General features: G+C 38.1%; 1 non-coding gene across 1 annotated transcript; it reads left to right on the top strand.

Moving 5' to 3' along the window:
- The first annotated feature begins 24,535 nt into the window (after nucleotides 1-24,535).
- On the top strand, nucleotides 24,536-24,642 carry LOC141675878 (small nucleolar RNA R71). The gene has a single exon (XR_012556506.1). It is a non-coding gene; the product is annotated as a small nucleolar RNA R71 (small nucleolar RNA).
- The last annotated feature ends 1,075 nt before the right edge of the window (nucleotides 24,643-25,717 follow it).

Below are 25,717 nucleotides of genomic sequence, written 5' to 3'. Positions count from 1 at the left end.
TCAGATAATCGCTTAAGCTTACATCAAATCACTATTCTATTCAACCCATATAATTTCATAACCGAATTCATATTTATATGTATTATCGAAATACACATAGCAATTACGGTTCACATCTTCGAAAATCGGTTCGGTATTTAATTTCAAAAAATACGTATGTTTGTCGTTTTGAAAAAAACAGGGTAATCGATTATTCACAAAATATCTTGTCACATCACGCAAGTCAGTTTCATAAAGTTTAATTATATCCTTGTTCGACGTCTCCGACAATTACAGGTTACGTTTCCGTATTTTCAGAATTAATTTTCCCGAAAATCGAGCAGCGTTTCCTCTACTTATCGGCCTGCCCGTCGAATCATTTCGACGTCAAATCACAATACAACAATCAATCTAATCCATCATTCGCAATCCCAATCACCAATATAATTCGATTATCAACTATTTTTATTCATTTTGAAATTTATTTTACAAACTAGTATTTTTATTCGTTTTCGTTTCATAATTATTATCACGAACTAATTTATTTAGTAAATAAATGTAGGACTCAGATAAAAATCATCATTGCCCACTGTCGGCTCGGCGAGGCTCATCGCTGACGGCGGTAAAATTCGCGGGTTTCCGTTTATAACGGACTTCCGACACGAATTCCACCGATTAAATCTAATTTTCCCCGTACGAAAAATATATTTGTTTCATTAAGATAATCAATTATTTTTCTGCAGAAAATAGTAAAAGTTCAATCAAAAAATAGAATAAAACAATCCGAATAAAACACAGGAACCAGCGCACGCGCCTCACGGCCACCTCCCACAACACACATATGCTGCTTCGCACACACACAACACACAGCACTCAGATATACAGTGACACACACATAATTCAGCACACAAAATAACACATGTATATATCCGAATAAAAAGCCGAACAGAACCACGGGCAACACACGCGCCAAACAGCAATCGCACGCGCCGCCACACCTCTCGGAAATTTCCGAGAGGCTGCAACGCCAGGCAATAGAACCAAGCCGACACAATACATACACGTATATACATATATATCCGCAAAATCAGTCATCACGGAATCGAGGGAAATCAATCGGACACAAGTAACGATCGGAAAGAAGAGGGGAGACCGGCGGACTTACCAAACCCGGCGAAACAGAGGGGTGAAGAGAAGGGAAGCAAAGGAAAAATTGTGAGAGATGTAGAGATATAATCTGAGAGACTATAGAGAGAGAGTTCGAGGGAGAGGTCGAGAGGGAGAGATTGAGCGAGAGGGAGAGATTGAGCGAGAGAGAGAGGATCGGGAGAGACAAGAGAGATTTTGAGGAGAGAATTAGAGAGAGAGGCCTGGGCCGAAGAGATAAAAGAAAACGGGTTGGACCCGATTTAACCCTGTGCCCCTTTTTCTCTCGTTTTATTTTAGTATTTTATTACGATAGTTACGATTTCAGACACCGAAATTTCAAAATTTAATGAGCGTTTAACAGGTAAAATCACTTAAAGATTCTCAGAAATACTTTTTAAAATCTCGAAATATTTAGAGGTTATCAAAATAAAGTTTTTAGAATTTCTAGATCATTTTTGAAACGCAAATCAGACCCGCATTTAATCATTTAACAAATACACATGTGGTTAAATAAAAGCCATAAAATTTCCAAAGAATTTTAAAATTCTCGAAATATTTAAAAGTTAATAAAAATAAAATTTTCATGATTTTTGAAATATCTTGGAATTAAATATTGATTTTACAATTAAATGGAGTCAGAAAATCATTTAAAATTAAATAATAAATAAAATATTGATTTCCAAATTTTATAAACCCCTAAAAATAATAAATAAAATTATAAAATAATAAAAATAATTTTAGAGACAATTTTAGCATTTTTAGGAGTAAATATTCAATAAAATCATTTTAAAATGAATTAAATTCATACAGCTCGATAATTAATTATAACATTAACCTTTGCATCGAACAAATCACAAACAATAAATAATACACATCACATAGATGACCGAATCATCACACATTCGATTTGTTTAATAAATCGATAATTACATTTACCTTTTGGATCCGAAAATAGGTTACTTAGCCGCTAAGTAACTGAAAAGATGATACGATTCTAATACCAAAATTATCTATATTTAATTCTGGATAATTAAAAATTAAAATATCTTCATTTTTATCAGAAATAAACATCCAAATATTAATATCAATTATCAAATAATTCACCAAAATTCACATAAAATCATATAATAATTATTTATTGATAAAAATAAATACATAATATTTCCCAGGCGTTACAAAGTAAGTCCATCTAATTGAGTCGGCATAAGCGACAGGCCGTGGTACGGTCTATAAAGGTGTAAGAGGCTAGGTGACAGTCCATCCACGCGTGAGTGGCCGGGTAACGGTCTAGCGCGAGGTCCTAATGCGGCCAGGGTGATGATCGGCGAGGAATTCATCCATCTACAGTAGAAAAGGTTACTTATTGGTATCTTTTCCTGATCAGCAAGATATCAGGTTTATGCCAAAATTCTTTTATTTCCAAATTCATTGGATATTGCAACCCTGTTCATACTTTACATGACAGAGGTTTTCAGGAAATGTATGAGAGATATATATGGATATATATATCGTGACTTAATGAAGTATCTCGTAACTTCATTTCTTTTGAATGATATTATAAAGATTGAATCTATTCAAATCTTGTCTTGTAGTCTCATCTATGTGATGAACTTTCGAAACTAATTATAACTTGAACGGTGGTAGTTCAAGTGGTATTCGGAAAAGATATAAGTATATTGGAGTATCTTTTAACTTCATCTTTTAAACTTATATCTAGTAAATGATTATCTTATGCATGTCAAAGATTTTCAGAAAAACGTTGAGATAAGGTTAGATATATGAGATCACCTTGCAACGATATTTTATACAGTTATAAACTGGAACTCTGTGTTTATTATGCATGGAAGAGGACTTCCAAGATTTTGAAAAGTATATGTACATATATACTGAATATTTTGCGACTTGGTCGCGTTAAGAGATTAAACTTGGTTCATTTCTTCTTGACCAAGACTTTCATGAGTACTATGAGAATGCTCATATATTGTTAATTATTATACATATTATTTCGGTGGGCTTGTTGCTCACCCTTGCTTTCTTCTTTCATCACACAACAACAGATAGACAAGATGAACGGGATCAAGCTCCCAATTCGCGAGCGGATAGGAAATGTTCCGCAGTTTCCTGTAGGCGTTGATGCCGTTGTAGCTGAGGTAGGATCTACCAATAGGCTAGGCTTTCAACTTTTGATGTACCAGACTTATGTATATTTATGAATTGTAATAATGGAAAGGAATATGTAAATTATTCAGAAACCATTTTTAAGGTAAAATGGTTTATAATTGTGGAATAAAATGACTTGTGTTATTTTTGGTATTCATCTCTGAGACTATAACTTGTGGTGTGCGTGTGTATATTGTGGGGTCACAGTACGCATTAGTTGGTTGATTATTAAGATTAAGTATTATTAAGGGAAATGAAACTCGTGACAACCCGGATCCCCGACCCCGGATTTGGGGGTGTTACAGAATGGTATCAGAGCTAAGCGTTATAAACCTCAGAGATGATGTGACGTTAAAATAATAAGTTCACTAAGAAATAAGGACTCTTGCCAAGTTCATAGTCGGACTACCTAATGTAGTACTGACAGTTAAAACCCTTATGGGAACCCTTTTAAATATTGTGATAGAAGCATAGTTCGTTATCGTATATGGTAGCGGGACTCCGAACCCTGAGGTTGAGGAGCAACAGCGCGATGATGTTTTATTACTTATTGGAGATCAGATTATGGATCCGATAGAGCGTCCTAATGCGGGACCGGATGATGTTCATATTGAGGATGTAGCGGTTGAGGATGTTGTCCTAGAAGGGATTGTTGCTATAAAGAATCCCGTGGAGGATCCTGACAAGAATGAATAAAGGACCACTGAGGAATTGATGGCCATGGTTAGGGAAACTACCAGAGGTGGGATTGGCCGGTCACTACCGAAGGTTCGTTCAAGTTTGTAAAGATAGTAGCCCCTTTAACGCGGCTTACTCGTAAGACTGAGAACTTTGAATGGACAGAGAAATGCGAGAATAACTTTCAAGAACTGAAGCAAAGATTGGTGACGACCCCTATGTTGGCATTGCCGGATGGAAAAAGGAGATTTTGTGAATTGTATTGACACTTCGCATAAGGAATTAGGGTGCTCTTATACAGCACAACAAGGTAATCGCGTACGCATCAAGACAATTAAGGGAATATAAAATTCGATATCCCCACCCATGAGCTTGGGCTCGTGGCAATAGTTTTGCCCTAAAGATTGGAGGCACTACTTGTATGGAGAGAAGTGCGAGATTTACACAAGCCATAAGTGCTCTAGTGCATTTTCACGCAGAAAGAGCTCAACATGCGCCAGAGGAGGTGGTTAGAGCTAATCAAGAATTATGATTGAGAGATTCTTTATCATTCAGGGAAAGCCAATGTGGTGGCTGATGCCCTTAGTAAAAAGGAGAGACTCAAGATGATAATGTCTTTGGGAGAGTTTATAAGAGATTTTGAGAAAATGGAAATAGAAGTGAAGGTAACCGGAGCCGGTACCGAAAAGCTGTTTGAGATTGCAATACAACCCGAATTATTGGAAAAGAACATATTGTGCCATAAAAAGTGATGAATGAAGGCAGAGAGCCAACAAATAGATAAGAGATTAATACTGAGAAAGATGATAAGGGAATAAAGAGGTATTCCTATAGAATTTGGGTTCCAAATGTTCAAGAGCTTAAAGATGAGATCTTAGATGAAAGCTAGTTTGAGGAATAAGATTTATAGCAAACCCTGAACGTGATAGTCAGGGAGGTCGCCATGAAGATAGAAGGAACCCATAACATAATGAAGTGGAAAATGAGGATTTAAAACATGTAGGATGACCCCAATTATGGGGAGGAGGAGGGAACGTTCAGACTAAGGAAACAGAAGTCGAGTAAGGAAAGGAGACTCGTGACGGTACTCCTATACGACAATTTATGGACCTTTCTAGACAGAACTTAGACTATTATCCCCAACCACCACCCTGAGGAGACAGTGCGGTGGGAAATTCTTTTGGGACCTTTAAGTCGCTAAGTTCTCAGAGTTCCAAGGAACAGGTTGACCCAGTCGAGGCAAAAGCCTGGCTAAAGGAAATATAGGAATCATTTGAGATTCTAAATGATGGACGAATCACAAAAGACTGTTTTTGTCACTTACCTTCCTAAGAGAGAGGCCACCCGCTGGTGAAAGACCAAGAAAGGCACAGAGCCAGAGGTTATGATAAACTGATTAAAGTTCAGTCAATTGTTTTCGAGAAAGTAATTCCCAAGATTATGGAGATATTGTAAAAGCTTTAGAGCCAGAACAAAGGCGGACGAGTATGATGAATTATGAAGCTAAGTTGTAAAAGTTGTCAAGATTCGTTCTGATGACAATAATCCCAGAACGACGTGATGTTTGAAGTCAATGAGTAGTGGGTTCATGAAATGATTGTAATAGAAAAGAAAATTAAAAGAAACTGAAGTGGAAAGGAAAATAAAGACAATAGAGTTTGAGGAATGATAAGGGAGTTGGGTATGAGGAAACCCTAAAGACTCGTAGCAATAGAAATAGAAAAGTATGTAATCGTCAGGATGAGGGTGATTCACCATGAGTTAAAATTGATGGTTGAAGGCATAAGAGATACATATATTTTATCCCCTATAAGTTGGGAGGATTCGAGGAAACCTTGAGATAGTTTGAAGGATAAATAATGAGACGCGGATAGACTGAGGAGACAAGGAAGTAAGAAATTAGGAAAATTGGATGAAGGAATTGACCTTCAAGAAAGTGAAGTGTAAGACCGGGGGCATGATACCCAGAAAGGGAGACGCCAGGTATGAAAGATATCCCAACATTGAGATGACTGTTGAGATAAACAACAAAAGTAAATAAGGATTTATTAAGAAGAAGTTCACGTTGAACACGACCAATATCTTCGAGAACATCCCTGTTATCATTACCAAATCAGGCAAGAAAAGTGGATAACCGTTGTTATCTTTTGGAGGCCATATGGATTAAACTTATTTTGAATAAGGATGCTATCGTGAAATTGGTATAGACTATCGAGGTGGGAATGATTGAATAAGATAATCTATCAAGGATATATGACTTGATTTATCCATGGAAGGATGCAAGTACCTTTTTAAAGGTGGAATTAAGGATATAACTTCGATAACTTGAAATGAACCCTAGGGGAATGCATAAAGGTTGGCATTTCACCCTTAATAGGGACATTATGAGTTTGGGTAGTATGGAATGCAGGACTAAAGTAACAACAACCTTTAAAGATCAGTAGAGAAATTTTTCAGAAGTAAATAGACAATGGTTCTAGTATTAGTAAATGGTATTTTGATATGCCCTGTATCTAGGGAATACAGGAGGAACGATTCAAGGATAACCTTAGAGGTTTATAAGGAGAAAGGTATTATTCGAAGTTCTCAAGAATAGAAATTTGATAAAGGAAAAATGGCGTAATTATAATAATGCCAGGTGGGCACGTGTTAAACCATAAGAAGTATAGATCGACCCAATGAAGGTCGAGATTGGTGAAAATGAGAAGGACCCAAGATAAGAGACGTCCTAAGTATGATCGAGAGTCAGTCGTGATAATGTTCACATCTAAAGACTAAGGCAATGACTTATGGAAAAATAGTGATTTTTTTCTTTTCTCACCAGGACTTAAGAAAAGCATTTTCACATAAGCAGTGATTGAAATGAGGTATAAAATTTAGTTGGAGGTGGTTAAAATGACATTGATTGTAAGGAAATTTTACTATCAGGAAAGGCCAAAGAGGTGGCCGACACTTTAAATGTAAGAGGATAATTATAGGCGCTCATGACAGAGGAATACAGTGATGATGGTTGAAGCCGTGAAGGTTGTATTATGGTTTGGAAGATTGAATTCCTTCTGATGACTTTGCAATACCCAACCGTAATAGGAGTTTGGTAAAGGTTTAATTCGTATAATCACCATGAGCGGGCTATCTATCTTAGAAGGTACTATCTTGAGATAAGTCAGGACCATGTTACGAAATGACTAAATGAACCTTTGAGATGCATGTCACCCAATAAAGACATATGGTTAATAATGGTATTAACCTGCTATCATTGCTTTGATTGAAACTCTTCTGCAATTTTATCTGCTTCATGTCATGAAAGTACGTCAGGAGCTGGGGTGTTCTTCATGAATTATGAATGGTGATTATGTTAACTCCTTAGAAGAATTCGATATGACAGGTATGGACTCCGTATGGTTAGCTATTAAGATTCCAAGGAAAACGAATGACTACCGTAGGTCCGTGGTGGACTATAGTAATGCAGCAACGATTCTTTGAATAATGAGCCGATTACAACCGCGAGAGTTGTATGGTAATGAATGTTGAGATTAAGTACCACTAATCGAGTCGTGGTGGTGTATAAGTTATCATTGATAGGCTAATTAAGTCGATTATCTACCTATTGAATACTTATTCCTTCTTATCAATAGAGAGTCGTATTACTATACGAGGAAGGTTGCGGTGCAAGCATAAAATTCTAATAACGATGATGTCTAGAATGAAATCCCAGATTCGATTTCGATGTCGAGGGAGTTTCAAAGGTGATTGTGTATAAGCTTGAGCAAGAGCATGGGCCCATAGAATAATGGACAGAATAGCAAAAAAAAAAATTAGGCATGTGAAACGCGATGCTATTATACCTGATGTTGATTTATATACATATATGTTTTGATTCTCCTATGATAAAGCTCTATAGTTCAGAGGTAGATTCCAAGCCAGATATTTTGTGGTAGTATATGTTTTTATATATATACAATTCTCTTCAATTCGTTCTTTTATCTCCTTTTCATTTCATGTAAGCTGAGAAGAACAACCCTTCCAGAAGGGGAGGTATTGCCGAATGACTATCTATCTATGTGATAGAAGTCTAGTAGGATACCACATGTTATTTAATTGCTTGTCAAGTACTAAAGGCTGGCCACCTTCTGTACTAACTATGCAATATAACAAGTGTTCATGATCATAGTGATCTCTCAATAAATTCTTTTACTTCTATACGATGGATCAAGCTTTCAAAGATAGAAGCAGCTAGGAAGGAGTAGTATCAGTGCGGTGGTATTCCGAATCTAACGCGTTCATGATACTAAGGTTGACGCAATTATTAAAAGGTTATAAAATGCTAACGAGCAAAATTGTAACCAGTATAGTATTATGTACGGAAGATAGTAATGACTACGAACTGGAAAAGAAAGGGTATTGAGAAGCAAAAGCTATAATGCTAGAAGCTATGATGAGAGTCTGTGCAATAGACTTGAGAGAAATTGGAACGATCACTTAACACGGATTGAGTTTTCTTACGATAATAGATCATATGTCAGTATTGAGATATCGCCTTATGAGATCCTTGAGGGAAGACAATGTCGATCTCCCTTATGTTAGGATGAAGTTGTAGAGCGCAAGATGCTCGGACCCGTAGTAGTTCAAAGGACCAAGGATATAATAGATCTAATCAGAGGACGGCTGGTAATAGCCCAAGATGGACATAAGAAGTATATTGATTTGACACGAAATGAAAAAGAGTAGGAAGTAGGGGACCTAGTGCTGTTATAGGTATTCCCTTGGAAATGAGGGATGTGGTACGAAAAGAAAGGAAAGCTAGGCCCACGAATTATTGGACCCTTGGACATATTAAGTCATATTGGGAAGTTAACATATGAGCGCATAGGCATGCAACCAAACGTAACCTATATGGAGCAACCGGGAAAGGTTATAGATTAAAAATGAACAAGTGCTTAGGAGAAGGGTTATCAAACTAGTCAGAGTTTGATGGTAGAACCATAATGTGGGAAAATTGACTTGAGAGTTAGAAAGTGCAATGCTAAGAAAGTATCCCTATTCATTTTTATCTGATTCCGGGACGGAATCCTTTTAAGGAGGGGAGACTGTAATAACCCCAATTTTTGGAATTTTTGAAACACGGATGAATAGTAACTTTTGTTGATGATACTGATTAAGGAAAATTATCAGACCACGCTATATAGGAGTACTGTTATGGAAATTCTAAGATAGTATTAGTATTCCATAAAGTAAATAAGTGTATGTAAAGTTCGTCAGAATCCAAATTCGAACACTTTGATTTTTTTCGAAAATCCACCAGATACCGAAAGAACTGAATATAAGGTAACATGATTAAAAGGATTTAATTCAAGGATTATAAGAGAGGATCATAAAATGAATATAAAATATTGAGAAAGGTTTAGGGGAACCCAAGTAATAAGATCCCGGGTATGATCCCTCAAACATTAAACGAGAACGAAAGTTAAGCGAACCGTATAACAGATCAGCGGTCATTAGCCAAGTAATTAGGGGTTAATCAAAGAGGTTAATGGATGATGATGTCATCACACCAACAAGAGAAAGACAAGTGTAACAAGATGACATAAGGAGATGACATAAGCATAACCAAAAAGGGAAGGAAGTGTTGGTTGATTATAAATCACACAAAATTTACCATGGTTAAAAGGTTAATTAATCAAAACAAAAACAAAACAACCAATTTAAGGCAAAACAAATCACAAAACACAAATTAGAAGTTGACTTTTGCTTTCCAAGAACAAAAGCTCTCGGCCAAAACCAGAGCAACAACTTCAAACTACCATATCTCCTTCAATACTCCCTCAAATAGTATGTTCTATAGCTCTTTAGAAAGGTATTGAGATGGCCTACAACTCTTGTTCAAAAGTCTCGTCCAAATAAGCAGGGTAAGATCCTTGTTTTGACAGTTCTTTCAATCTGACTTTTAGAAACTTCAAAACCTAACTTTGTGTTCTTGATTTCTTTGGAAAGATCAAGCTTGTAGGAGGTTAGATTAAGGCTCCCTAAGGCTTCCTAACAACTTAACACCTACCAAGGAAGGTATCAACTTCAAACTCTAGCTTTGATTTTATGATTACATTAAGTTTTATTGAAGCATTGTTAGTATTAAGGCTTGATCTTTGATTATAAGTAGTTTTGGTGGATTTGTATTGGTTTTGAATATTGGGTCTTTGATTGGTTGGATAAATTGGTAAAATTTGGAGTTGGGGACTGAGTTTGTAGTATGATGGTTGAATATTGTTGTATTGGTGGTTGTGAGTGAATTGATGATAATTTAGAGTGTTAATTAAATTGGAAATCGCGTAAACATAAACGTCATAATGCCCGATTTTCCTTAACTGTTCTGTTCTTAACATCAGGACCCGTGAACTTACTGTTAGGTTTTGACCATTGCCATGATTAGAGAGTTCATGTTACGAGATTCGTTTTGATATGTGGTTCGCTTGAATCCGATGTACGGTTTAGGAGAAACGACCGTTTTAAGTAACGGCGTTTCGCGACCGAACCATTACCCCTCGCCTTACTTTGAAACCTTGGTTAAGGTCCTGAAATGACTAATTGGAGTATGAAACAATTATTTAAAGTGGATTAGGCAGTTGGTAGGGTACTCGCGAAAGAATCGCCTTAAAATTCTTAATGGTTAATTTATTAAAAATGGTGGAGCCAAGGGTACTCGAACGACTTATGTGATTCGTTAAGCGTAGAAGTGACCATAAGCGAACGTTAAGGTTCTATTGGTTAAAGTCTAGTTTCTTAAGCGACCGGAGTTTAATTCCGACTTATGTTGTTGTTCATAGGTTATCAGACCCACTCTAAGCTTAAGTCTATCTGGGAACACTCAGGCAAGTTTTCTACCCGTTATACTGTTGTTGTGATGTATATATGTATATGCATTATCTTGTGATAAGTGCATGAACGTTATTAGCAAATCTTGCGATATATTCGAGCATGCTGATATGGTATATATGCATGTCTGTTTCGTAATCTTGATGTCTAATGGTTGATTCAATTTCTTATAAGTTGCATAATATCTATGCTAGAGATAAGCAGTAGTTGCGTATACCCTTAGTATAGGGGACCCAAAGGTGAACATATTTCTAAACCGGGAGTCGATATTCCCGAGTATAATATATATATATATATTTATATATATATTGATATAGTTTTCAAAACTATTAATCGAATAAGGTTTATTTGATAACTTTATTTTATTTAATGAATATTATTTTGAATATTCATTCGAGGACTTATGACTCCGTTTAGTTTATTTAATGAATATTATTTTGAATATTCATTCGAGGACTTAAGACTCCATTTATTTTATTTAATGAATATTATTTTGAATATTCATTTGAGGACTTATGACTCCGCTTGTTTATTAAATAATATTCTTTATTTTATTAAAGAATAATGTTTCGATAATCAAACTTATTTTCGATTATTCAAATAAAGATCATACTTTCATATAAGTATATCTTTGGTTATTAATATTCATTTCAAGTATGAGTTTTAAAACTTTTACTTCAATTATTTTGATAAGGATTATCCTTATGGGAATATTATTTAAATAATAATATTCAGATATTTTCTAATATATCGGGACTGATTTATTTCATTAAATCAGCATTACTCCAAACATTCTTAAAAATGTTTTCGAGTCTTCAAAATGATTTTAAAAGTTAGAGCGGATCCCAAAAACTCGTTTCCAGATTTAAGATCTTCCTTTCGAAGGAGACTTGAATATTCACTCAAAAATCTTAGGGATTCGGCTCTGTGGTGTATTTTATATTCGCAACGAGGTTGCTATTTTGAGAAAAGAATTTGATTACTTGCCCAATGTTCGGGAAGTAAGTCCATCTAATTGAGTCGGCATAAGTGACAAGCCGGGGTACGGTCTATGAAGGTGTAAGAGGCTGGGTGACAGTCCATCCACGCGTGAGTGGCCGGGTAACGGTCTAGCACGAGGTCCTAATGCAGCCAGGGTGATGACCGGCGAGGAATTCATCCATCTACAGTAGAAAAGGTTACTTATTGGTATCTATATATATATCGTGACTTAATGAAGTATCTCGTAACTTTATTTCTTTTGAATGATATTATAAAGATTGAATCTATTCAAATCTTGTCTTGTAGTCTCATCTATGTGATGAACTTTTGAAACTAATTATAACTTGAACGGTGGTAGTTCAAGTAGTATTCGGAAAAGATATAAGTATATTGGAGTATCTTTTAACTTCATCTTTTAAACTTATATCTAGTAAATGATTATCTTATGCATGTCAAAGATTTTCAGAAAAACGTTGAGACAAGGTTAGATATATGAGATCACCTTGCAATGATATTTTATACAGTTATAAACTGGAACTCTGTGTTTATTATGCATGGAAGAGGACTTCCAAGATTTTGAAAAGTATATGTACATATATACTGAATATTTTGTGACTTGGTCGCGTTAAGAGATCAAACTTGGTTCATTTCTTCTTGACCAAGACTTTCATGAGTACTATGAGAATGCTCATGTATTGTTAATTATTATACATATTATTTCGGTGGGCTTGTTGCTCACCCTTGCTTTCTTCTTTCATCACACAACAACAGATAGACAAGATGAACAGGATCTAGCTCCCAATTCGCGAGCGGATAGGAAACGTTCCGCAGTTCCTGTAGGCGTTGATGCCGTTGTAGCTGAGGTAGGATCTACCAATAGGCTAGGCTTTCAACTTTTGATGTACCAGACTTATGTATATTTATGAATTGTAATAATGGCAAGGAATATGTAAATTATTCAGAAACCCTTTTTAAGGTAAAATGGTTTATAATTGTGGAATAAAATGACTTGTGTTATTTTTGGTATTCATCTCTTAGACTATAACTTGTGGTGTGTGTGTGTATATTGTGGGGTCACAGTACGCAGTAGTTGGTTGATTATTAAGATTAAGTATTATTAAGGGAAATGGAACTCGTGACAACCCGGATCCCCGACCCCGGATTTGGGGGTGTTACAATAGTCTTGGTTATACATGTCTGATGTGAGCAACTATTGTGCTATATTGGCAAACCCTTCAATTTGATCCAGAAGCATGTCATCTACATATGTGGATTGAGCTTGGGTATCTTTAAGGAAGTTGGCAAGGAGGTGAGAGGATTCTTAAGTAGAGGTGGATGGTAGGTTAGGAATTGGTGTGGTGATGATTGAGGTGGATGGAACACCTGTGATAGAAGTTACAGTTAGACTCACAGTGTGAACTGTGGTTGTGACAGTGTGTTGATTACCTTCTGGGTGATCCTCCATTTGAATTAAAGGGGAGTTGACTAGGTTACTGTCATGTACCATGGCCTGAAACCCTTGTTCTTCTTGCAAAGAACCGGCACTTGATTGTGCTTGTGTATTTGCCTCCTCATTTGATGGATCATTGGCAGTTGGACTCCTAGTATCAATTGTCAAATCGATTTGATCCAGGGTTTTGAGGGTAGTTGTCCCTTCTAGAGGAACCTCCAATTGAATTAGAGATATTTGAGTAGCTCCCCCGTAGGAGTACTACCCTCAAACCTTAAAGCCTGTGAAGGTTGTGGTGCACATGAAGGTGCAGATGTTGACACAAGGTCTTCAGTAAAAACTGATAAAACCCTTGTATTTGTGATAGTGTCATCAAAGTCCAACTCAGCATTTGGCCTTTCACCATCTAAATACGGTTCCTGAGTGGTGAGCACTGTAACAACCCGTATTTGTAGAATTATTATAATTATTATTTGAATATATATATATATGTGCTTTTATGATTTATAAGGAATATAATGGTGGATATTTTATTCCTGTTTGACGAGTTGGTGTTATTAAATGGTAATGTGCTTATTGTTAAGTGTTATATCGATCCTTGTTAATTTCTGAAAATATTTACTTAAATGTATTATTTTTAAAAGTTATCTGAAGCCCGATTGTTTTATCAATACCGGTAAAAATGAGTATATTTTCCAGTATTGGGGGTCGAGTACATATTTTACTCGCCTCAATATTTTATCTGTGTTAGAAATATTATTTGGTATTTTACCCGTGTTCACCCGGGTAAAGGGTGAGGCTTAAAAACAGTTAAAATAAAATTTTACAGCTATTTTTCTACGTGTTAAATAAATTATTACGTGTTTAATATTATTTAAAAATATGTATGGCCGTGAATTAACATACGATAGAGTTGTGTGGTCTCGTAAGGACCAGAGTATCTTTCAGATACTCGCTACGTGTTTAAAATGTATTTATATGAATCGATCCGTAATCTGGACGCGTTTTTATTTGCGTCTTTATCGAATTACTCGTTTTATCTCATTTTATGTGTGTTTGAATGTATTTTATGTGTTTTCGGGGTTTTCTATCAATTTAGGAATCATTTCTGTTTTTCAAAAATCAACGGACCGGGGCCTCACCGGGACTCCAAGGCCCACAAAAATCATATTTTTATTTTTATAAAATTTCGGGACTTGCAAATATTCAATATTTTTGCATTTTTGGGTTATTCATAATTTTTGGGGAATTTTCGCATAAATTTTATATTTATTTGATTAAAAATTATTCCCCGTTAATTATTAACTTTGGGCTAATTATTTTTATTAAACAATATAATTATACCCCAAATAATTCTAGGGGTATTTTTGTGTAAGTATAATTAATTTTTATTTATTATTAATTATTATTAAAAATCAGATTAATATTTTATTTTTCAGAAAATAGAAAACAAATTCTCTGAAAAATCTGTTCTTGGTGTTCTTGAGCTTCTGAGAATCAAATCAATATTTGAAGATGATTCTGGTGTCAGATTTTGATGTTCCAGTAGCCGTTTTGAAGCCCTCGATCTCTTCTTTCTTAATCAACCATCAAATCATTTCGACTATTGATAATTTTTTAATTCAAAATTTTAGGATTTATAACCCGAATTGGGGGTTTTTAATTTACGAATTGTTGTTTGGTTTTGATGTTAGAAATAGCGTTCTGATATGATTTAGAGTTGATTTAAGTGTTTAATCGTATTGTTTGTTTACAGAAATAGCGTTCTTGGGTTTTAGTTTTTATCAATTTTTGTTTTTCGATTTTTTGAGGTTGTCCTTGATGATTTGATATTATGATTGCTATGGTTAGATTTGAATAAGTTTCAGCTTCGTTTTGAGATACATATGGCTGAGTTTCGTTGTGTTTTTCCCCGAAGTCGAGGTTTGCGGATTATTGGCCGGTTTTTGTCAAAGTATCGCCGGAAACGAGGACTCGACTTTTGTTTGTTGTTGTTGTTGGTGTTGTTTCTGAGTTGTGGTAATGGTTTAGATCAACTATGGACCAAAAATAAAGACGAACATACCTGTTTTTGACCCCAGCAGAGCTTCCGGAGGACCTGTCTGACGGCGGCTGGAATCCGGTTTTCCGATGACCCTTCGAACCTGACCCGCCGTGTTCTACCCGACCCATCTGCGTGTTCTGACCCGAAATTTTACCCGTTAGATTTTTATTATGACCAGGTGTTAGGGCGAAATCATGCACTAATATTCACGCAAGTATACGCGTTCGCAAGTAATATAGAATACTTTCTAGTTCGTTCCCTCAGAGACTCAGACTAATTTATTGTCTAATTTAACTCACTCATCAATGTATGACTACTTCTCAATGTTAAGATAATAACACTTAAAATTGTTGATTAAATATTAACTATAATTAACTACTTAATTAACCACTTAACTAACACTTCAATTTATCAATAATAAAACACTCATGAGATCACAACTTCATTATTACTTCCTTCTATAGCCATTGTTATTACCTTTAGCATGTGACAGTGATGATATTAATCGAATAACACGAAACTGATAAAAGCCAACTTTCATTGAACTAATACCATTCTACCAAACATCCACAATTAAGATAGAAGTTGAATAGTCATCAATTATGTTGAGTTCCTATATGTCTACAGAAATTGACAACACAACGATTTAAGCACAAGTTATTCCTTTTTGATTACATAAGGCAAATAAAACTGTTAGAGTTACCCACTAATCATGCACAACGTACATGAACCTATGCTAGCATGGCAAGTTCTAAATCTCAAGATCCACCGTCGCTTCACAAGAGATTAACACCCTATCTTATATGTTCGCGACGCACATAAGACGAATACGCACAACCAATACTAGATATCATGCAATCATCACATACTAAAGTATTAAACAATTAACTAAAGAATTCCATAATAAATCCGTTGCAACCCCATGATCACGATTAGCCCATAATAGAACTTATCGCCATCATGGGTTCATATGAAATCATGATAAACAAACATAAGAAAATAACAACTAAACTGATTATATTAAAACAGAGTACGTCACAAGAGTAAATAAGTCAAAGCAAGAAAACTAGCATCCAACGTTACAACGAAACAAGAATCACAAGAATATATGCTTCCTCTTCGTTGCTGTGTGCTAAATCGGTCTTCTTCCTTATCTCCTTCGCTTCTTGCAAAACACAATCTAAAACATAATCTCCTTTTTTTTAATTCTCTGTGAAAAACGTCTCAAATCTACTTATATAATAGTCCCATAAAACTCAGATTACATAGAAGTTGGAAGCCAAACAGAAGTAGAAGTCTAAAATAATATATCTTTTTCCCCGACCCTGCGCGGCCGCTCAGCATTTCTGCGCGGGCGCGCAAGGCTGCTGTGCGGCCGCTCAGCATTGCTGCGCGGGCGCGCAGGACCCTACTGGAAAAATTCCAGGTTTGCTCTGTTTCTTCGCCGTAATCTGCCCGTTCTTTTCCTCTCGCAATGGTGAACACATGCCAAGGCTTATTCTTGATGATTCCTCCTCCGAAATATAACTAATACCCTGAAATGCATAAACACTAGAAAAACACATCAAATACACAAAATACTTGATTTCAAGACACCAATTTAAGCCATTTTAAGACGTTCTAAGTGGTATAAAATGCCACTTATCACACCCCCAAACTTAAATCGATGCTTGTCCTCAAGCGTCACAGACTCAAAAACAAATAAAAATATGCATGAATGCAATCTATATGAAAATGCAACGATCCCCCTTACTACAATTAACCAACCAAATTGCCACGTCTCAACGAATGCAGTTAGACACTAAAGATCAATAAACTCATGCAAACGGACATACCTCCAGAAACGTGGTGTGTGCAAATGCTTAACAGATATGCTTCGGAACTAGACCAATTACTATGACTAGACTATCCTCAAGGCAATCCTACGATTATACAAAGAATAAAAATTCTAGGCACAAAGTGATATACAACACTACAAGAACTTTGGAGCTTACTACGGAATCGTGCTTTTTATTTACAACTCAAATGCTTATTTGACCGTGCAATGAGTGAGGTCCACAAAAGACTTATACAATGGTATCCATGTAACGAGCGTTAGGTTAGCGGATCCCAGACTCTAAAAGCCTTAGGTCACTAGGCACAAAGTCCCCTAAGAACTTAATAACTCGAATACCAAAGAGCCCACTCTTGATCAATTATGCAATTTTTTTTTTTTTTAATAACTCTGAGCAAGTGTGTTTCGCTCCATCTTGCTCAACCCTAGACTACTCGCATAACATGCGAGCCGGCTACTAGCCATTTGACGCTTAGCCACAACTAGCAACAAATTCCATTTTTACTCCATTTTTTTTTCTTTTTCATGCCTTTACCACTAAGAACCTATTATCAAATTCTAAGCATAATAAATAGATTATCCTCGAAAATAATCAGATCATAACAACAATCTAGTCCTTAAGCATTCTCTAAGACTTAGTGACAATACAAGTGCTTCTAGCATGCATATCAACCTACACAACTTAATATCACTTTAATGCTATCACTACACTCGCATCAATATCACAATTCAGTCGATAAATCATTGCAAAAGGGATCATGGTATATGCATGAGCTATATGATATGACAAACAAATAAAGCTATATATATAAAAAAAACTATATGGCAAAAATTATGCAACTATATGAACTAACTATCATGAATATGCAGCTATATGACACACACAAAATATTCCTTAACTACCACCCCCAAACTTAAAATCTTCACTGTCCCCAGTGAAGGTAGTAGAAAGGAACACAGGGTATACCTACTCGGAGTCATCATCATCATCACCCTCAGTGGGTGGAGTATCAGGCGGCGGGTATGCAGAGTCCTCACCAAAAACTGGCCACTGGATATCAGCTCCAAGGCCTCGAAAAGCAGTCCCTAATGCAAGGGTGAGCTCCTCAGCAAACCTGCTCTGCGTCTCATACATGGCATCCATCCGCCGTGAAAGCCTCCTATACTGGGCATCACCCATCCCAGCACCCTCCTGAGCTCTCGAAGAACTAGCCTCACCACGCCCTGGCCTGGCCATAGTAGCACCTCGTGCTGGACGCCCTCCTGGAAGACGATAACCCAGCCCATGCTCCTCAGGCTCACCACCGGTCCACTCCTGCATCCCATTCAGAGTGCCAGAATCTATCGGAGCTGCTGGCAACTGCAACTGCAACTGCTCATGAGCCGGCCAGTTCACTCCTACTGCTCGGCATAGCTTCGTAACCGTGGATGCATAAGGGATGTTCATATGCTTTGCTCCCCTCAAAAACTTCAGAATTCCTTGGTAGATAAACTCACCAAGGTCCACATAGTATTCCTCATTCAGAATTCCCCACAACAACTGTGCTCTCTCAACTGTGACCTCGTGTGCATGTGAAGAAGGCAAAATATTAGCACATATAAATGCATTCCATGCACGGGCATACCTGTTCATGGCGATCGCCGGAAAGTGACGATACTCATTATTGGCTGGACTGCGGTTCTAAACTGTGCCCGGTCGACAGAGAGTCGCACAAATCAAATCCAAGTCAAAGTCCTCAGCAGTCTTTTCATTCCAGTTCTCCTCCTCGGGTTTCCTCTCTCGCTATCCAATCACACGGCGAATCGCCGCAGGATGATAATCAACCGTCAGCCCACGAACTACAGAAAACCCATTCTTTTCAGCCTTCGCGTTCGCGTAGAACTCGTGAACAACACTCATCGGTACTGCTTCGGGTGACTCACAAAAAGCTATCCACCCCTTCTCTGCAATCATGGGCAACAACTCACCATCCCTCCCTGATGGTAAAAACCCCCTCTCCTTCAGAATCGGCTTCCCCAACATCCTAGTGTACTCCTCCTCCGCGGCTCTGTCAGTTAACCGAGGCCTTGCAGCAGTACCCCTTGATGAATCAGCAGTAGGAACTGTGCTGCTGCTGTCAATAGTGCATGCTCTCTTGGGTGCCATTGATTTGTGAATAAAAGTGTGTAAGAACTGATTTTTTGATGTTTATGAGAGGGTTTAAGTGTAGGAAGTTGTGGGAGATATGTAGGATAGGTGTATGTATATATAGGGTGTGGAGTAGGTTAAATTAGATTAGGAGTGGGGTTGAGGGATAAAATCATGGGGTAATGGGAAAAGAATTTGTGGGTTTATGGGCTGTAATGGGTTTTTGTGTTTTTGTTTGTTCTTTTTTTTTTTTTTTTTTTCTGAACTGTAAAAAAAAATTTCTGGAACTTGACCCCTGCGCGGCCGCTCAGCATTTCTGCGCGGGCGCGCAGCAAGCTGCGCGGCCGCTCAGCATAGCTGCGCGGGCGCGCAGAGGGTCTCTGGAATTTTTTTTTTTCAGCCCCTGTTTTCTGATTTTTTTGTGTTTTTGGATAGGTTATTAACTTCTAAGGGTTCCTGTAACAACAATTCATGGGTTGCCTCCCATGCAGCGCTTCTTTTTCGTCATTAGCTTGATGTTCCGTACCTTTCTCACGTAGTCAAAAAACATGGCACTAACCACCTCTCGGTTTGCCATGTCCCCATAGTAGTGCTTCAACCGCTGACCGTTAACCTTGAATGCTTGGTCCGAATCATTCTCAAAAATTTCCACCGCTCCATGTGGAAACACAGTTTTGACAATAAAAGGTCCAGACCACCTTGATTTCAACTTCCCAGGAAAAAGTTGGAGCCGAGAGTTGAATAACAGAACTTGTTGCCCTGGCACAAATAACTTAGGATGTAGCTTCCTATCGTGCCACCTCTTCACCTTTTCCTTATATATTTTGTTATTCTCGTACGCTTGAAGTCGAAATTCATCAAGTTCATTAAGCTGAGCATTCTTTTCTTACCAGCTGCATCTAAATCTAGGTTCAATTTCTTCAATGCCCAGTAGGCCTTATGCTCAAGCTCCGCCGGTAGATGACATCCCTTACCGTACACCAACTGAAACGGTGACATCCCAAGTGGAGTTTTGTATGCTGTTCTGTAAGCCCAAACAGCTTCATCGAGCTTTAAAGACCAATCCTTCCTTGACGGACAAACAACCTTCTCTAGAATGCGCTTTATCTCTCTGTTAGACACTTCCGCTTGACCATTTGTTTGCGGATGATAGGCAGTAGCTACTCGATGATTCACATTATAACGCTGCATCATAGAAGTGAACTTACGGTTGCAAAAATGCGATCTTTCATCACTTATGATTACCCGAGGTGTTCCAAACCTTGTGAAAATTTGCTTATGAAGAAAATTTAGCACTGCCTTTGCATCATTTGTCGGTAAAGCTTTAACTTCGACCCATTTTGAGACATAATCGACTGCCAGCAAGATGTACTGATTATTGCAAGACGAGATAAAAGGCCCCATGAAATCGATTCCCCATACATCAAAGACCTCGACTTCAAGCATCACATTTAATGGCATCTCATCCTTCCTTGACAAATTTCCCACTCTTTGGCAACGATCACACCTTAAAACAAACTGATGAGCATCCTTGAACAAGGTAGGCCAGAAAAAACCTGCTTGCAGAATACGAGCTGCCGTCTTCTCACCTCCATAGTGTCCACCATAAACCGTGGAATGGCAGTCTCGTAATATCCCCTCCGTCTCACAGAACGGGATACATCTCCTGATGATCTGGTCAGCTCCCTGTCTAAACAAATATGGTTCATCCCACATATACCACTTCACCTCATGCAGAAACTTCTTCTTTTGCGCGGATGTCAAATTAGGAGGCATTATATTGCTGACAAGATAGTTTACAATATCTGCAAAACATGGTTCTTCCTCCTGAATTGCAAACAACTGCTCATCCAGAAAAGATTCATTGATTAACGTTCTATCTTGTGAAGTAGAATCGGGATTCTCCAACCTAGAGAGATGGTCAGGTACTTGATTCTCAGTACCTTTTCTATCTTTGATCTCTAACTCAAATTCTTGAAGTAAAAGCACCCAACGAATGAGTCTCGGCTTCGAATCATTCTTAGAAACCAGATAGCGAATAGCTGCATGATCAGTGAATACTGTCACTTTCGTACCAAGCAGATAAGATCGAAATTTCTCAAAGCCAAAGACTATAGCCAAAAGCTCCTTCTCAGTAGTGGTGTAGTTCAATTGGGCCCCATTTAAAGTTTTACTCGCATAGTAGACCACATGGAAGAGATTTTTCTTGCGCTGTCCCAGAACTGCACCTACCGCATAATCACTCGCATCACACATCATCTCAAACGGTTCTGTCCAATCTGGTGCTGTAATAACTGGTGCCGTGATCAAACTCTCCTTGAGAGTTTCGAATGCTGCCAAACATTCATCATCAAATTTAAAAGGCACATCTTTCTCAAGTAAATTGCACAACGGCTTAGATATCTTTGAAAAGTCCTTGATGAATCGCCGATAAAAACCCGCATGACCGAGAAAACTACGGATTCCTTTCACCGAATTAGGTGGGGGAAGATTTTCAATGACTCCCACCTTGGCCTTGTCCACCTCCAGACCTTTGCTAGAGACCTTATGCCCAAGGATAATGCCTTCACGCACCATAAAATGACATTTCTCCCAATTAAGCACCAAATTAGTTTCCACGCATCTTCTGAGTACGGCGCGCAGATTATTCAAGCATTCATCATATGAGTGTCCAAAGACGGAGAAGTCATCCATGAACACTTCGACGTTATTTCCAATCATGTCAGAGAATATAGCCATCATACATCTCTGAAAGGTGGTCGGGGCGCCACATAACCCAAACGAAACTCTACGAAAAGCAAATGTGCCAAATGGACAAGTGAAGGTAGTCTTTTCCTGATCCTCTGGTGCAATACAAATCTGATTATACCCGGAATAACCATCCAGAAGACAAAAATACTCATGTCCCGCCAATCTGTCAAGCATTTGATCAATGAATGGGAGAGGGAAGTGATCCTTTCTTGTGGCTTTGTTCAATTTCCTATAATCCATGCATACTCTCCATCCTGTAACTGTTCGAGTAGGGATGAGCTCATTCTTTTCATTTGCGACCACAGTGATACCTCCTTTCTTAGGAACACATTGTACAGGACTCACCCACGAGCTGTCAAAAATAGGATAAATGATGCCTGCATCTAGCCATTTCAGAATTTCTTTCTTCACCACCTCCTTCATGATGGGATTCAGTCTTCGTTGCTGTTCCACAGTTGGCTTACTTCCTTCCTCTAGCAGAATTTTATGCATACAATATGAAGGACTTATCCCCTTGATGTCTGCTATGGTCCATCCTATAGCTGATTTGAATTCTCTCAAAATCCTTAAGAGCTTGTCTTCATCACTACCTGAAAGGTCAGCTGAAATAATAACAGGTAACGTAGATGAATCACCTAAAAAGCATACCTCAAGTATTCAGGTAATGGTTTGAGCTCCAAGGTAGGTGCTTCCTCTATTGATGGTTTGAGCTTCCCTTCAGCATTCTTAAGGTCAGAAGTACCAAGAGATTCAAATGGTATGTCGAGCTTTCGCTTCCATGGAGAAGCGTTCAGATATTGTAATTGCTCGTTACTATCTTCATCATCGCTGTCAAAATCCCCCACTAAGGCCTTTTCCAATGCATCAGACATTAGCATGTGATCAAGTTCCGAAGTAACTGCGGAATCAATCACATCCACTTTTAAACACTCCTCATCTTCTGTAGGGAATTTCATTGCCTTGAATACGTTGAAGGTCACATCCTGATCTTGGACCCGCATAGTAAGTTTCCCTTTTTGCACATCTATCAAGGTACGGCCAGTAGCCAAGAAAGGCCTCCCCAAGATTATGGGAATCTTCTTATCTTCCTCAAAATCCAGAATAACAAAATCTGCAAGAAAGAAGAGCTTATCCACCTTGACGAGCACATCCTCAACTATGCCCCTTGGGTAAGTAATGGAACGGTCCACCAATTGTAGCGACATGTATGTGGGTTTTGGATCAGGCAGATCCAGCTTTTTAAAGATCGACAAGGGCATCAGATTAATGCTTGCTCCCAAATCACAAAGGCACTTGTCAAAAGTTAGATTGCCAATGGTGCAAGGAATGGTGAAGCTTCCTGGATCTTTCAGTTTTGGTGGTAACTTTTGCTGTAGAACAGCGCTGCATTCTTCCGTGAGAGCAACAGTTTCAAGGTCATCCAGTTTCACCTTCCTTGAAAGAATAGTCTTCATAAACTTCGCATAACTAGGCATTTGTTCCAGAGCCTCAGCGAAAGGTATATTGATGTGAAGTTTCTTGAACACCTCCAGAAACTTCCCGAACTGTCTATCCAGCTTTTGTTGCTGCAATCTCTTAGGAAAAGGTGGTGGAGGATAGAGCTGTTTCTCCCCTGTATTAGCCTCAGGCAGAGTGTGTTCAACAGTAGTCTTCCTTGGTTCCGCCACTTTCTCCTTTTGCTTAGATTTTTCATCTCTAACTTCAGCTTCGACTTTTTTTACCTTTTCAGCATCAGCTACTTTTCCAGACCTTAAGGTAATAGCCTTGACTTGCTCTTTGGCTTCCTTCCTGCCTGGTACTTCCGTGTCACTGGGAAGAGTGCCAGGTTGACGATTGAGCAATGCATTGGCTAATTGACCGATTTGATTTTCCAAGGTCTTGATAGAAACCGCCTGACTCTTGCACAACAGCTTAAGTTCCTCAAAATCAGCACTAGTAGGTGCAGCTGCACTTCCCTGTTGAGGATATGATTGCCTTGTAGCATACTGCTGTGGTTGCTGGAATCCAGGTGGGTTAAACTGTTTACTTACTCCTTGTTGATATGGTGGCTGAATAGCATTCTGATTATTCCCTCAGCTGAAATTTGGATGATTTCTGTTGTTAGGATGATAGGTCGCTGGCACAGGCTGCTGTTGTCGCTGATAATTATTCACATACTGAACAGATTCATTGACAAGAGAACACTGATCCGTAGCATGAGAACCTGCACAAAGCTTACAAACCATAGCTATTTGATTAACTCCATACGTAGCCAAAGAATCAACCTTCATTGCTAGCGCTTGGAGCTGGGCTGCAATAGCGGTGGCTGCATCAACTTCCAGAATACCTGCTACCTTGCCTGACGTCATCCTCTGAGTTGGGTTTTGATGCTCATTTGCAGCCATCGTCTCGATAAGATTATACGCCTCAGTATACCTTTTAGCCCATAAGGCGCCTCTAGTTGCTGCATCGAGCATGGGCCGAGATTGGGCCCCCAAACCATTATAAAAACCAGTGATTACCATCCAATCCGGCATTCCATGATATGGACATTTTCTCAACATTTCCTTGTAGCGTTCCCAAGCCTCGCACATAGATTCTGTAGGTTGCTGCGCAAATTGAGTAAGAGCACTCCTCATAGCAGCAGTCTTTGCCATTGGATAAAACTTCACCAGAAACTTTTGCGCAAGATCTTGCCACGTAGTGATTGACCCAGCTGGTTCAGAATGTAACCAGTCTTTAGCTTTATCCCTCAGTGAGAATGGGAAAAGCCTCAACTTGATAGCCTCATCAGTCACGCCATTATACTTAAAAGTGCTGCAGATCTCGACAAAATTCCTTATGTGCATGTTGGGGTCTTCAGTTGCCGCTCCTCCAAAAGAAACAGAATTCTGCACCATCTGAATAGTGCCCGGCTTGATCTCAAAGGTGTTAGCTTGAATAGCCGGATGAAGGATGCTTGACTGAATGTCATCAATTTTAGGCCGAGAAAAATCCATAAGAGCTGGATCAGCTTGAACAATACGATCTCCCATGTTTACTGGTTCTTTCTGCTCAGTTCCTGAATCCGAATCCTCAAAATCTAACTTCTCCGGTGTATCAAGAACTTCGTCTTTCTCCTCAGCTGTATCTAAGGTCCTCTTGTGAGCACGAGAACGAGTTTGCATAAACGTTTGCTAAAGTACCTGAAACACAATCGAAAAGAGTAATTAACTACTACGTCCTAATCACTGAGTCCTAATGACCAATGATAGTAATTACATAAACTAAACAAATACGCCGAGTCCCCGGCAGCGGCGCCAAAAACTTGTTAGGGCGAAATCACGCACTAATATTCACGCAAGTATACGCGTTCGCAAGTAATATAGAATACTTTCTAGTTCGTTCCCTCAGAGACTCAGACTAATTTATTGTCTAATTTAACTCACTCACCAATGTATGACTACTTCTCAATGTTAAGATAATAACACTTAAAATTGTTGATTAAATATTAACTATAATTAACTACTTAATTAACCACTTAACTAACACTTCAATTTATCAATAATAAAACACTCATGAGATCACAACTTCATTATTACTTCCTTCTATAGCCATTGTTATTACCTTTAGCATGTGACAGTGATGATATTAATCGAATAACACGAAACTGATAAAAGCCAACTTTCATTGTACTAATACCATTCTACCAAACATCCACAATTAAGATAGAAGTTG

Source organism: Apium graveolens, chromosome 7 (assembly GCF_009905375.1).
Source record: "Apium graveolens cultivar Ventura chromosome 7, ASM990537v1, whole genome shotgun sequence".
Lineage (NCBI taxonomy): Eukaryota > Viridiplantae > Streptophyta > Magnoliopsida > Apiales > Apiaceae > Apium > Apium graveolens.
Note: the sequence above shows the minus strand (reverse complement) of the source record. Positions and strands in the feature narration are given on the sequence as shown.